The 13,800-nt window shown below is 49.7% G+C and overlaps 1 long non-coding RNA gene across 2 annotated transcripts; it reads left to right on the top strand.

Moving 5' to 3' along the window:
- Positions 1 to 146: 146 nt before the first annotated feature.
- Positions 147 to 12,951, top strand: LOC131399955 (uncharacterized). 2 transcript variants are annotated; one of them, XR_009217267.1, is made up of 4 exons: positions 147 to 223; positions 3,925 to 3,994; positions 12,308 to 12,547; positions 12,891 to 12,951. It is a non-coding gene; the product is annotated as an uncharacterized LOC131399955 (long non-coding RNA). The 2 variants fall into 2 exon arrangements; XR_009217266.1 differs by lacking the exons at positions 12,308 to 12,547; positions 12,891 to 12,951 and adding an exon at positions 8,783 to 10,378.
- Positions 12,952 to 13,800: the final 849 nt, after the last annotated feature.

The following is a 13,800-nucleotide window of genomic DNA, read 5'->3' as shown; positions in this document are numbered from 1 at the left end:
GCGGCGGCCCCAGAGCCCCGCCCCCGGATGACGCAGGCCCTGCCTGCCCGGCGGTGGCGCTGATTGGCCTGCCATCGGCCACGCCCCCAGCGGGGGCTAGGCCAAGTGGAGAGGCCCCGCCCTCCCTGCGGCCTCGCCCTGGCGGCTCCGTGCCGTCTGGCCGCGCGCGACCCACGCCCCGCCGCCGGACGGCGTGTTGCGGGTTGTGGAGGCCGCGACCAAGGTCATTCCTAGTTCCTCCCTCGCGGGCCCCGTTTTACAAAGCTGGCCGCGCCTGAAGCCGCACTTGCGGCTAACTTGTGACCTGCCGCGTCCGAAGGCCACTCCTGGCCGAGTTCCCTTCCGTCCGCCCGGTGACGCCACAGGGGAGCTCGTGCCCTGGGGCTGCGGGTCCGGTCCTGGCACGTTGTCGCACCTGTGATTTGCCCTTGGCCAGACAGGCACTGTCCCTCGCCGGGGGAGGGACAGGGCTCACGTGGTCGCTGTGCTCCCGCAGTCATGCAATGCGGTTGGGTGAAAACAGAAATACTGAAGAGTCACGAGAACCAGGTTGTCTCCCCAGTGATGGCGCAGAGCCACAGGATGGCTGTGGGTCATTAATTTCCCGGTGGCAGACCTGCGTTTTCTGCGGCGCGGAGGGGGGAGGGAACTGCTTCGGATTAGAATACTGACTCTTACTTGCTGCAGTGTGTCACCTTGAGCAAGTTACGGATCTCTCAGACTGCCTTCTCTTGAATGTAAATTGTTAACAATCGGTACCTACTTTGGGGTGGGAAGTGAATGTAAATTGTTAACAATCAGTACCTACTTTGGGGTGGGAATTAAGTGAGTTAACGTGTGTGAATGTGAATAGAACTCAGTAGGTGGTCAGTGAATGCACATTTCCGTTTTGCTCTTTTCGTGAATATTCCTGTTTTAGGATGTGGAAAAGGGTGTAAGGGGATGTTGTCTTGCGTCCCGGAAGCTTTCCTATTCTTTTGGAGTCAAGAATGATTTCTGGTCCCCTGCATGGCATATAGTATAGTTTTGACGTTAATAAGATTTGCTCTGCACATTTGGGGGCGTTTCATTATGCGGCTTAAGATCAAGACTAACCAGTCATGCCATGGAGAGATTAAGGTCGTGGTCTCTTGTCAGGATTGTAGTGAGATTAAAGCATTCCAGCCAGAAATGCTTACCAGGCTTAGAATGTTCTGGAGCCTTCCCCACCTTTTTACCGTCTCTAGCAACAGGGCACTGAAGAGGAAAAACAAAGACGTTGTAAATCATTGCTACCTCTGGGACATCGATGGAGGGTTAAACTCCACCTGAGTATCCCTGACCTACCTAGAATATCTGATGGAGCTCTATGAATAACTTTCAGAGCTGGAAGTCCCAAGGTCATGTCAGAGAAAGAAAGCACATGTCCGGGAGCACTGACCTTGGAGTGCAATTCCGGTATAATCCTGGTACCTTAAAATGTACTCCTCCCTCCACTTTTACTTCATTTCAAGGTTGTGAAAAAAAACAACTAAAGAACTGATCTGTTAGTGTTCTGCCATTTAAGACAATAATGTTTGGAAAGCGGTTATTTGTAAGGAAATTGCCTAGAACTTTTCCTAGGATGTGTTTTTTCATTCTGTTCTTGGGCATGCTTTTGCTGGTCTGTGGTATTAGCTCTTTAAGTTGGCAAACACTTGCTGGACAACTTCTGTGAGGCGATGGGGCAGGCGTGGTGAATATCCATCAAGGTGAGAGTCGGGGCCAGCCACGTGGCATAGCGGTTAAGTGCGCGCGCTCTGCTGCTGGCGCCCCGGGTTTGGATCCCGGGCGTGCACCAATGCACCGCTTGTCAGGCCATGCTGTGGCAGTGTCCCATATAAAGTGGAGGAAAATGGGCACGGGTGTTAGCTCAGGGCCGGTCTTCCTCAGCAAAAAGAGGAGGATTGGCAACAAATGTTAACACAGGGCTGATCTTCCTCATCAAAAAAACAAAGAAAGGTGATAGCCATGTCCAGGCCCCTTGGGGTAGGTTTGTGGGGAGTGGGAGAGCACTGGGGTGAAGATTCAAAGGGAATTCCACTTGCAAATGAATTCTGTCAACATTTCAGGCTCTAGAACTAAGAAGTGTCTTATCCTTCCTCCTTAGGACAACTCAGAATGCCCCTGCCAACTGAGCTATAAGGGGAGGTAAGGGGTTGGGGTGGGTCCTGGCCACCTCACCTGCGGAGAGAGGGTCAGTGGGGTACAGCCCTTAGAGACCTGGACTTGCCTTAGTTGGGATGCCTTAAACTTCTATAGGGGAGGAAAGGTCGGTCTCTACCTTTCTCTACCTGGAGAGAAGTTACAGTGTCTTGAAAATGGAAAGAAAGAGGAGATGTGAGGAGTGCCACTTCACACACAAATGACACTGGTTCTGACCTTATCACTGAACACAGGAAAGAGGGCAGAGATCCTAAGGGTAATGTTTCTCTATTAGAATCAAGGCATTAGTACACACACTCTCTAGGATCTTAGGATCCTAGCGAGACCATTTGGTCTAATGGATAAACACATAGACTATAAAGCCAAACTGCTTGCTCTGTTACTCACTAGTCATGTGACCGTGGGCAAATAAATTCTCTGCCTCAGTTCCCTCATCTGTAAAAGGGACAGGTTGAGAGTCCCTATTTCATAGGGCTGTTGTGAGGATTCAGTCAATGTATATAAAGCCCTTCTAAAGAGTGTCTAGCACATGGCTGGTGCTGTCTCAGCGCTCTTACTGCCTTTATGCAGCAACTAGCTGAAGGCCTACTGTACAAGCCTATCTTTAAAATGAAGTGTGTCAGGTGACAAGACCCACCCCCTTGCCCCTGACATCTGGGCCATGCTCTTCTCCCACTGCTCATGTTTTTTTTTTTAATTTTATTTATTTTTTTGCCCCCAAAGCCCCAGTAGATAGTTGTGTGTCATAGCTGCACATCCTTCTATTTGCTGTATGTGGGATGCGGCCTCAGCATGGCCGGAGAAGCGGTGCGTCGGTGTGTGCCCGGGGTTCCGAACCCGGGCCGCCAGCAGCGGAGCTCTTGCACTCAACGGCTAAGCCACGGGGCCGGCCCAGTCCCACTGCTCGTTGAGGGGAAGGGGCCACAAAAAAACTGGGGCCTGCTGCCAGAGGGGGAGGGGCATGTGTGGCACAGGGCACGTGATGGGCTCACTGGCCTGGGAGTGAGAGGCCTGGGCCTGGCCCAGACCCTGACTGCCCACAGAATCTTTGGTGAGTCACTGCCACTGAGCCCATGAGCCTAAGGGTCCCTCACCCCACCCCCCAAAGAAAAGGGAACAAGACAACCTGCTGAATGCTGCTGAACACCAACCTAGGCCCTGTGGGTTTGGAATTGTCTTGGAGATGTTTCCATCTCTCACTAACTCTGGGTGGAGTTAAACTGCTGAGAGCCCAGAAAGCAGGTCCACCAGCTCCTCCAGACCTGTGGAACTGGGACAAAAGGAGGAAACAATAGCACTTCTGCACTTCCGGAGCTCAGAGAGACTTGCAGTCAGGGAAATGCATCTGCAGTCACCATTCAATGTGCACGAAGTAAGCGTCCTGGAAATAGTCTGCTTGGAGGAGGGGGGACTGCAGTGGGGCCAGGAACATTGTGGAGCCAGATCGGGATCACAGGCAATTTCAGAGGCCATCCATTAAGACTTGGATGGGAGTGGGGTGGTGGGGGGAGAAGATCCAGGGAGAGAAGGTAGGAGCCTTTGAGTGAAGGAGAACCTCCTCCTCTTTGCCCACCCCTCCCCTCGGCTACAGTCACAGATGAATGAGGTCTTAATAATTATATCTATGGTGCCATTGAATGTTTACTGTGTGCAAGGCATTGTTTCAGGTGCTCTGCGTGTATTATCTTAGGTGATGCGCTCAATAAACCTCTGATGACTGACTTTTACCTTATTTTACAGACGAAGAAACTGAGGCACAGAGAGTGAAGCAACAGTTAAACCAGTGAAGAACCTAACAAAGTTCAAGTTTGTGAGTGTTTTTTCCCTGGTGTCAGTAAGTGCGGAGGAAATAGGATGCCCTTAGGTGTTAACTCTGATTTGCGCTTAGATTAACACATTTACTTCTCCCTTCTTTCCTCCTTATTTTTATTAACTCTGTTGCTTTTACAGCCTGTATTTTAAGCCTCCTTAAACCCTGTTGGAATAGAAAAGGGCATTTCTAGGAGACCTGACTCCAAGATGGTCCCTAGTTCCCCCAGTTAAGAAGACATAGGAAGCCAGGGTACATGTCATCTCCAGAAATAAAGTTGATGCAGTTGCCTGACCAAGTCTTGGAGTTACTGAAAACTCTGTGCTCTTGAGACTTCTCAAGAAAGGAAATCTGTCTGGCACCCACCTGGAGTCAATTTCTACAGGCAATAAGTACAAAATAATGTTTCAAGTAAGGACGACACATCACCATCACCACCACCACTTTCCCACCTGCTCTGGATATGGCTGGCCTCTCTGTCTTCAAACATTTCCTCACTCCCCATAGAATAGGGCTGGGCACCCAGTATCCATGGCTCTGCCCCCACAAGGTCCAGGGAAAGTGCTAGACAGAGGGGGAGCTCTTAGGGAGGGTGCTTCTAAGCACCTAGACAACCAAGCTCTAATGTGGAGACTCACTGGTTGAGAGTTGTCTCAGGCCAGCATCCCAAAGCAATAAAGAGCTGGATTTTGGTTGAGCCAGGCAAACGGGTAGGTCTCTTCCTCTGCCAACACAAGGAGTAGGAGACTGGCCCACCCACTCCAGACTTTATGTGCCTCCTCCCTGACTGCTCGTCACCTGGTCTCTTCCCTTTGGGTTTGAGTTCACACATTTGGGCGTGATGAGGCATACGACCCAGACAGAGGGAGCAGAAGCACAGTTCTTAGAGCTTGAAATGGTCCTGAAGTCTCGGGTTCTCCTTTGAAGCAGCTTCAGGACAGCCCAGTGTTCTTGAACACTTCTTCAGAAGGGTCTCTCTAGAGACCTAAACTGGGACTCCTCATTTTCTTCAAGGCCCGACTTTCTCAGCTGTTAACCAGGAAAGCGCAGAAGAAAGGCAACTTGCTGGAAACTCAGGATCTGTGTGTAATGAAGATCCTGTGGCAGAAGCGGGAATGGGTCAGCTTACTGCCGCCACACCCCAGGGCGTGTGGTTTTAGGCTAAGAAAGTGAGTGGGCAGCAGGATGTGAGTCATCCACACAGCATCCCAAGGAGGAGGTAGAGGGTGACAGCTTCAGGCACTCCATTACCTCCCCTAGCTCTTCATTCACTCATTTATTTAACAAATAGTCTGCTACGGATCTGGTGGATCAACAAGAGTGACCAGCCCACGCCCTCACAAAACTCCTTACGTCTTGAATTTCTCACTGAGGACCGGCCATGAACACAATAGCCAAGGAGGCAAAGTCAACCTTCCACCGCCTGCCAGACCTCCCACTCCTGTACCTAGCCTGCAAGCTCATCTTCCAGTACACCCTTATTTATCACTCGCTCTCAGCAAACATTTCCAGAGCACAAGAGACTGCCAAACCACCCGTCCCATGTTCTCCCCTACTCTGCACAACCTCCTGCTCTCCGTAGCATCCCTCTCCAGCCAGCTCAGGCCCCCTCACTCCTCTGATCCCCTCAGCAAGAGTAAAGCTCTCCAAGATGAGCCCTTCAGGACTCGGTGGATAAAGCTAGAGAAAAAGCTATCTGTCTTGGGAGAGTGACCAGAGCCTGGGCCTGCACTTAAGCTTTGTTGGCCCAGAAATTCAGGTGTCTTGGGGTTCAAAGAGGGGCTTCGGCTATTGGGAACTGCCTCATGGGACACTGAGGTTCTGAGCAGAACCCAATTTCTTCATTTTCAGTGGATAAATCCATTTCCAGTGATGGGCACCCTCTTGCCCTCTACCTAGAACCTTGCTCTTCAAAGTGTGGTCTACCAACCAGCAGCAAGAGAACTTGCAGAGTCTCAGGCCCCCCTCAGACCTTCTAAATCAGAATCTGCCTTTCAACAAGGTCCCCTGTGATTCATATGCACATTACAGTTTGAGAAGCAATTACAAGAAGAAGAATGATTCTTGTTACCTGGCAAGTTTAGAAACAATATGGTAACACATTCTTTTTCAGTCAGATGTTCAAGAACCACCACTTTTTTCTATATTCAGTCCTGTTTTCCTGAGCAAGCTGTCCTGCCATTTTAGCTAAGGAGTAGTTCAGCACAAAGGCTCTGGGGGGGCCGGCCCCGTGGCTTAGCGGTTAGGTGCGCGCGCTCCGCTGCTGGCGGCCCGGGTTCGGAACCCTGGGCACGCACCGAGGCACCGCTCCTCTGGCCATGCTGAGGCCGCGTTCCACGTTCAGCAACTAGAAGGATGTGCATCTATGACATACAACTATCTGCTGGGGTTTTGGGGAAAGAAAAGGAGGAGGATTGGCAATAGATGTTAGCTCAGAGCTGGTCTTCCTCAGCAAAAAGAGGAGGATTGGCATGGATGTTAGCTCAGGGCTGATCTTCCTCACAAAAAAATAAATAAAGTTTCTTTAAAAAAAAAAACCAAAGGCTTTGGGGTCAGACTCTCTGAAATGAGAATCCTGGCTCTACCATTTACCCGCTAAGACCTTGGGCAAATTGCTTCTCTGTGTCTCACATTTCTCCTCTGTAAAGTGGAGATAACAGGATTGTTATGAAGATTAAATAAGTCCTTAGCACTGTACCTGGCATTTAGCAAGCGCTCAATACATTTGGATACTGATTGGATTTCGGTGTTCCCAAATTTTCTATACGCTGTATTTACCATCTTTTAGGATGAAATGCTTCTGTAGTTGGTGGTTTCATCCATTATGCACAAATTGTTCCCAGTTTTATTTTCCAAAAGTGACTTTATTCCTGGGGGCAATTTACTTTTGCCCCAAAATATATCCATTTCAGGACTGTCCATTTAATTTATTCAGCACCCACCATCTGCAGGGAATTGAACTTTTTAACTGTGGCCTTGGATAATGCCTTTGACGGTGACTTATAAAACTTTAAATTTGTGCTTAGGGCTTTTACTTTCCTGGTTCCCGGTACCTTCAAAAGCATTGTTTCATTTCATCTTCACAACTGTGTGATGTAGGCGGAGCAAGTATTGTCACCCTATCTTACAGGGAAGTGAGAGTCCAAGAGCCCAGGGCCACCCAGTAAGTAGGAGAGTGGGGTCTGAGATGCTGGCACAGCAGGCCCTGGCAGGCATTCGATGAATGAATGACTCCAAGTCCAGTGTTCTTCCCACCGCCCTGTGTTGCCTCCAGACTTAAACCAGAAGAGCGACTTACTGGGTGGAGCTTTCAGGCCAGATAAAGAAAGGAGAGAGAGGACTTCATTTTTTAGGGTGACCTCAATTGCAAATATTCTGTTCCATTGTCCCCAGAAGAATTCATATTTATCAGTCTTGTGTTCTGAGGATTTAGTTCACAAAATGAAACCATCAGGCTAAATGATATGTGTTCATGTTAAAAACTACACCATAGAGAAGGGTATCAAGTTAAAAGTGCCCCTCCTCAGAACCCCAACTTTCTACTCTAACCCCCAAAATAACTATTAACAGTTCCTTGTGAACTCCTCAAGTTGTATACGTTAAATATGTACAGCTCTCTGTATGTCACTCATAACTCAAAAAATTTTTTTTATTTTTAAAATTAATCCTCGTGATACACAAACATATTTACATTTTTCTATAATATATGCCATTTTTCTTTTTCTAATCAAGTGAATCGTACCATACACAGTTACACAGCTTATTCTTTTTGCTTAACCTTATCTTAGATACCTTTGCATGACATTGCATATGGAGCTCCCTAATTCTTTAATATCTGCATAATAGTCCATTATAAAGTATGTGTGTGTGTCGTAACACGAGTGGAGTGGCTGGGTCATAGGCTATGTGAATGTTTTCATTTTATATGATATTGTCAAATTGTACCAGTTTAGACACTCACCCAGCATATAAGACAAAATGCCAATTTCAAGGCTAGAGGATGTTTTAGATCTCCTTCAGGTCACACATGATCGGTTGCCTAATGGCCCACCCTTTATCAACATCAACCTCCCTCTTTAGCATCTCTTCACTCTCATTCAGAATGAAACCTCTTGACTCTTCACCTCAGCAGCAGGCTTGTTCTTCCCCTTCCCCTTCCAGCTCTATACTTGTCATTCCTGTGCAAACCTCTCTCTCCCTTCATACTGTCCCTCCCGATTGAGATCAAGGCCTCTGTCCTTCCCCCGTCCATCTGTCTTCCCACCCCGCACTCTCAGAGCAGCCTCCCCCGTCCAGCTGACAGCAAGCACCTCCTTCCCCTCAGGTGTATGTCTGCTTTTCCGGTGAGGTCATCCTCACAGTCACCTCCTTGCTTGTTGATGTTCCTACCTTCCTCGGGGCCTGTTGGCACGGTGGTGGTTATGGGGTCAGCAAGGGTAACCAGACCCTGAAGAGACACAGACTTCTTGGCCACTAAGAACTTTAAATCTGTAGTTAGTCGTGGTCTCAGCAAAGGCTGGCCGAGAGCTTGCTGCCAACAGCTCTGATGATTAACTCAGTCCTGGCCCTCCCTTCCTCGTGGTTACTCACTTTCGCTCTCCGTCTGTCTGCTTGTGCCTGGGGCGCCTACAACAGGGCCAGTCCAGAGGGCTTCACTAATGTTGACAACCCTCTAGACAATTTCTATCTACCAGTTCTGATGGGGCCTGGGATAGAGAAAGGAGAGGAATCCATGGCCACAGGGAGATGGACTGATTGCTCATGCTCTGGGTCCCAACCCTGCCCCAGGAACATCCTTGCCGTTCCCCGGGAGTGCCCAGTCTGGCCCACCAACCGACTTCCCTCTGCTGCGTAAAAGCAAGAAGGAAGACAACGGGCAATGGGGGCACCCAGGACCTGGCACAAGATGAAGGGATGAGAAGATGCAGCGTGCTGTGAAATCCAAGATGACCACCTCCCCGAACCCCGTCCACCTCACCTGGGTCCTTCCTTCTTCATTTTTCCCTTTTCCTTAGCAGATTCAGTACTTCTCTCACTGCTGTCTCCTTTCCTTCTGCCTTCCAACATCCACAAGTTTCCTTTTGTTCTGTCACTTCTGTCTACTACACAGTCCTTGAGATAGTGATCTACACCCCTTACCTTCCTTCCTCTCCACTTGCTCTCCTTGACCCGGAAATATGTTGCCCCCTCTCCACACCTGCCGAAATCCCTGTCACCTCCCAGCTCCAAACCCCAGCCTTCGGTCTGCTCTGTTCCTACTGAAGCCTCTGCAGTTGATGATGCTCATAGACCTCTTTCTTAAGGTTGTCTTCTCTGCTGACATCTGTGTACTCTCCCCTCTCCCACGGTAGTCTTCCTCAGTTCCTCTTCCTCCTCTCCGCTCCTGGTGTGTGTCTGTCTGTCTGTCTGTCTGTCTCTCTCACTCTCCACATCTCCCTTGGGAGTCTTATCTAATCCGTTGCTTCCCTACGTAACCACCTCCATCTCCTGGGCCACACTTCTAAATGCCAGCTGCATATTGCTTCCATCAAATGTAACATATTTAAACCAGAATTTCTCAACTCACCCCCCAATCCAAGTAGCCACTTTCTCATGACTTCCCTATTTCAACAACCTGGGCTGCATCTCTGAGATACTCTGAAGCTTCAAGCCTGGCTTCTTTTGAATCCTTCAACTTCCACAGTGCATCAGTCTTTACATCCTTCAAAATGTCTCCCAAATTGGTGCCTCTTCAGCTCCCACCACAGCTACCTTTCCTGGGTTGTTTTGTGCCTCCATCATCACTCCCCTGTGCAAACACCTCAGAGGTCCCCTGCCACGTGTGGACTGAAGCCCAGCTGTGCGGACCTTCTCCAGGGTGGCTCCCTCTGGTCCTTCCCCACTGCAGAACTTCTCTCCCTTGTCTCCATCCTGACCTTCCACCTGCAGCAAGACCCAGTTTGTGTCTCACCTCTGCACTTGCTTTTATCGTGACCTCAGTGGGAGGTCGTCTCTTATCTAACCTCAGCTCCAAAATACAATATGCGTAGATGTCTGCTCCACGCGTTGGGTCTGGCACGCTCAGACTTCCTTGCCTGTGTGTTTGTCTGTTCTCCCAGCAATATCTGAAGCTTCTAGAGCACCTTTGCATTTGTTTGTGCCCTGCTGGGATGGGGTTGGTAAATTCATAAGCTCAGAGCGAGACTAGGAAGACAAATATGTGATCGGAAGGGAGCAAGGCAGGTGCGTAATGGAGTAGAGTGGAAGGGCCAGTGTTGGCCTAACAAAACCCATCTGCAGGTTGAATGGAGCTGTGGGCCACCACTTTGAGATCCTCACCCAGGTGCCTCGCCCTGGCAGCTACTCCGTGAATACTCTTTATGGTTGATTCCCCAGAGGCAGCAGTCCGTCCGTCCCTGAGTGTCTGGCAGAGTGAATGGGGGCAGGGTGACCTGGTTTCCTTGGCCTGGAGTAGAAGGAGCACCTGGCCTCAGCAGGCCCAGAGGTGTCACCTCCCCTTCTCACCCCGCTGGCTGTGCTGCACCTGATGTCAGGTGCTGCCTCTTGGCTGTGGCTCCCTGTGAGATCTAACCAGCAGTAGCTTTTCTCACTCGCATGCTAAAGAAAGCGCAGGACTAGGGCTGCCCCTCCCGGCTCTTGACCCAATCACAGCCAGCCAGACCAGTATACCAGGGAGGGCCTGCTGGGCAGCATCTCAGTCCTCTGGGAGCTGGGGAGTGGGGTGGAGACAGGACTTGGAGGAGAGAGGCAAGGACAGAGAGAAAGACACAGTAGGGAAAACAGCAAGAGCCTGTGGAAACCCAATTTTGACTTTTCCTGGGGCCTGTCTCTCACATCCGCCCCTCCCCTCAATTGCCCCAGCGTTCCAAGCCCAGCTGCTCACTCCTGTGCCCCAGCCTCCAGCCTTACCCCACTGCCAACCAACCGACACAGGTGGCCAGACTAATCTGCTAAACCATTACTTTCATGAAGTCTTTCCCCACTACCATTGCCTACAGGACAAAATCCAGACGGTTCTGTCTGGCTGGGGCTTTCCACGACAGGGCCCTCCTCTGTCCATCCAGCTTTATTTTCCACTGGTTCACAACAGGAGAACTCTACTCTGCCCAATCTGGCTGGTCATCACCACTTCCCTTCTGTGCACTGAAGCCAGTGGGTTTGCACCGTCACCTCAGAAAGTTACCAACTTCCTCCCCTAAATGTCCCCACATTTCCCTCCTCACAACAAGTGTGGGGAGCAGTATAGCTATCCTAATTCTACAGATGAGAAGAAATGGGCTCAGAAGGAGTCAGTCCCTTCCCAAGACCACAGGGCTTGTGTGTGGCAGAGCACACTGTCAGCCCAGGCCCTTTGTCCTCCACCGGTCAAAGCCTTCTCAGTTTGCCTTACTTAAATGAAAAAGGTGAGCTCCTGGGGACCAAGGGCCAGATTCTCTTTTGTGTGTGACAAACAATGCATACCAAAAGGTTACAACTAGGGTGTGTAACAGAAACCAGAGCTAGGTAAACAGTTAAGAGGAATTAGTTTTTTGTTTATTTTTAATCTATAGAGTTGCTCAAATTCATTTTAAAAATTAAATTTCCTCCTTCTTGACAGACAGCACAATGCTGTCCTCCTAGAAGGCATTCTGGTAAGACTGAAAGAACAAAGACACAAAGCAAGTGGGGCCCAGATGCAGGCAGAAGCCAGCTGGAAGATTCTGGAGTATTCTCATCCGGGTTCCTTTCTGAGGTGGGGGTCCCTCTACAGAATGGAACTCACGATGTTTGTTTATTTCTTTGTGAAAAATGTGTGGTTACCGCCATTAAAGGACAAAGAGAACTGTGACATATGTTTCCCGATGTAATGTTGTGATTTATGGACTATTCATGTTTCATGATCTGTGTCATTTCTGACAGTCACAGAAAAGTTTTCCACCTGGAATATTAGTATACTGGAAAGGGAGGTGGGGGTTGCAGCCTTGACCACCTTTCCCCACTGTATTCCACTCATCATATGCTCAGAGTGAGGCCCAGCAAGAGGGAAGAGGAAGCTCCGAGGGCACCAGGATTGGGTTAACTAGGAGGGGAACATTTTGTGTCACATTTGGGTTCTCAATGCCAGGCCCTGAGTTGATTGTCACCTGCCATTCTAATTAGTTCTCCAACAACTCCAGCCCTAAGAGCCTGCTCTTGAGTGCGGAAGTTCACCCTGCAGCCCAGCTTTATTGTCTTAATTTCTTAAATTACAAGGTTTCTATACAAACTGAAGAGATAACTGAGTTTTGTAAGTTCACTGCTGAACTCCAGTCACTGCTCTTTGCCCCTGTGCAGCTCCTGCCGTCTTGCTCCAGAGCAGCTTGCCCCGGCCTGCCTCTCCCTGCGGTAGCTCCTGAGCCCGCAGCAACCCCTGCCCAGACGACAATCAGGAAGAGACGGGCACTTCTCGTTCACACAACAGACTCGCGTTGGCCAGCTTTCCCACACCAGCCTCCTTCCAGGAGCTCAGCTGAGCAGCCAGCCACGTACAAAAAGACTGCATTACAGTCCAGTAGGATAAGAGCAGTCATAGAGGTGTGCACCAGATACAGCAGGGGCAGCAAGCAGAATGTGAGGAATTCTTTGTGAGGTGGAATTCTTTATGTGTTAAAGGAGTGAAGGGAAGCCGTAAGGGGCTGAACAGGAAAGCGGCAAAGGGCAGGCCCAGAGCCGGTATTGCTGCGGCGTGAAGCCCATCGTGTCATCAGTAAAGCCCCCCTAGGCCTCTACTTCATATTAAGGCCAAGACTCTCGTCGTGCTCTGCACATCAGAGCTGGGTGAGGCCTTCGTTTGTTTGCAGCGTAATCCTCATCTGATCCTGGTTTGGAAGGGGAGCTGGTCTCACGTTAGCAATGACAGCTTCTCTTTATACTTTAGGACCGTGGCTTTCTACCTGCAAGTCCCCACAAAGCACTTAAAAAAAATGAAAGAGAAAATAGAGTGCATCCATCATAGTAAGTATTATTTCTGGAAATCTTTGTTTCAGTTATATATGTGTGTGTATGAGTCTATAAAACTGGGTCATAATGTAAAAAAATATTTCTTGCTAAGAGTTGTGGTTAAAAAAGTTTAAGAAACATTGCTTTAAGGGAAAATATCCATTCATCAAATATTAAACAAATACTATCAAAAACTGTATCTTGTCCTAGGGTAAAGAAAAGAGCAAGACTTGTCTCCTGCGCTTAAGAAGCTCCAAATCTGGGGGTGAAGAGACGAACATACCACTGGGCCAAGAGGTAAGAAACCACTGACGGAGGGGTGTGCAAAGTGCCTGGGGCCTGGAGGAGGGAGCCTCTGCCACGCCAGGGTCCCAGTGCTCCCAGAGGAGGGGTCTGCGGCTGGTCCTGGAGTGTGGCTGGGGGAGGAGTGGGGAAGGGGTCTTCCCGACTGGGGTGTGAACATAGAGCTGCAGGGGAGCTTGTGTGGCTGGCCCAGGGCAGGGGGCTGCTCAGCAGGGCTCAGGCGTGGGTGCTGGGGAAGGACCCATGGCAATGGTGACAGACGGGGATCAGCAGGGGCCAGATGATGACTTTATCCTGTGGGAGATGTGGACTCTTTTCTGTCATTTCAAAAGGGATGACACGGAGGGCAGCATCTTGAGGGCCAGTACTGCATTTCTCCCTGGTTCAAGGATTTTTCAGGTTTCTCTGAACATTGGTCCTGATGCAAATTTAGGATACAGTTAACCATTAGTCAGAGATGAATATCCATGTTGTGATTTTCTTCGTTTCTGCCTTGCTCTCCAGCTAGACTGAGGGTGGGCGTCTGCCCACCAGGCTCAGCCCTC

The sequence above is a fragment of the Diceros bicornis genome, chromosome 40, assembly GCF_020826845.1.
Source record: "Diceros bicornis minor isolate mBicDic1 chromosome 40, mDicBic1.mat.cur, whole genome shotgun sequence".
NCBI classification, from domain to species: Eukaryota; Metazoa; Chordata; class Mammalia; order Perissodactyla; family Rhinocerotidae; genus Diceros; species Diceros bicornis.
Note: the sequence above shows the minus strand (reverse complement) of the source record. Positions and strands in the feature narration are given on the sequence as shown.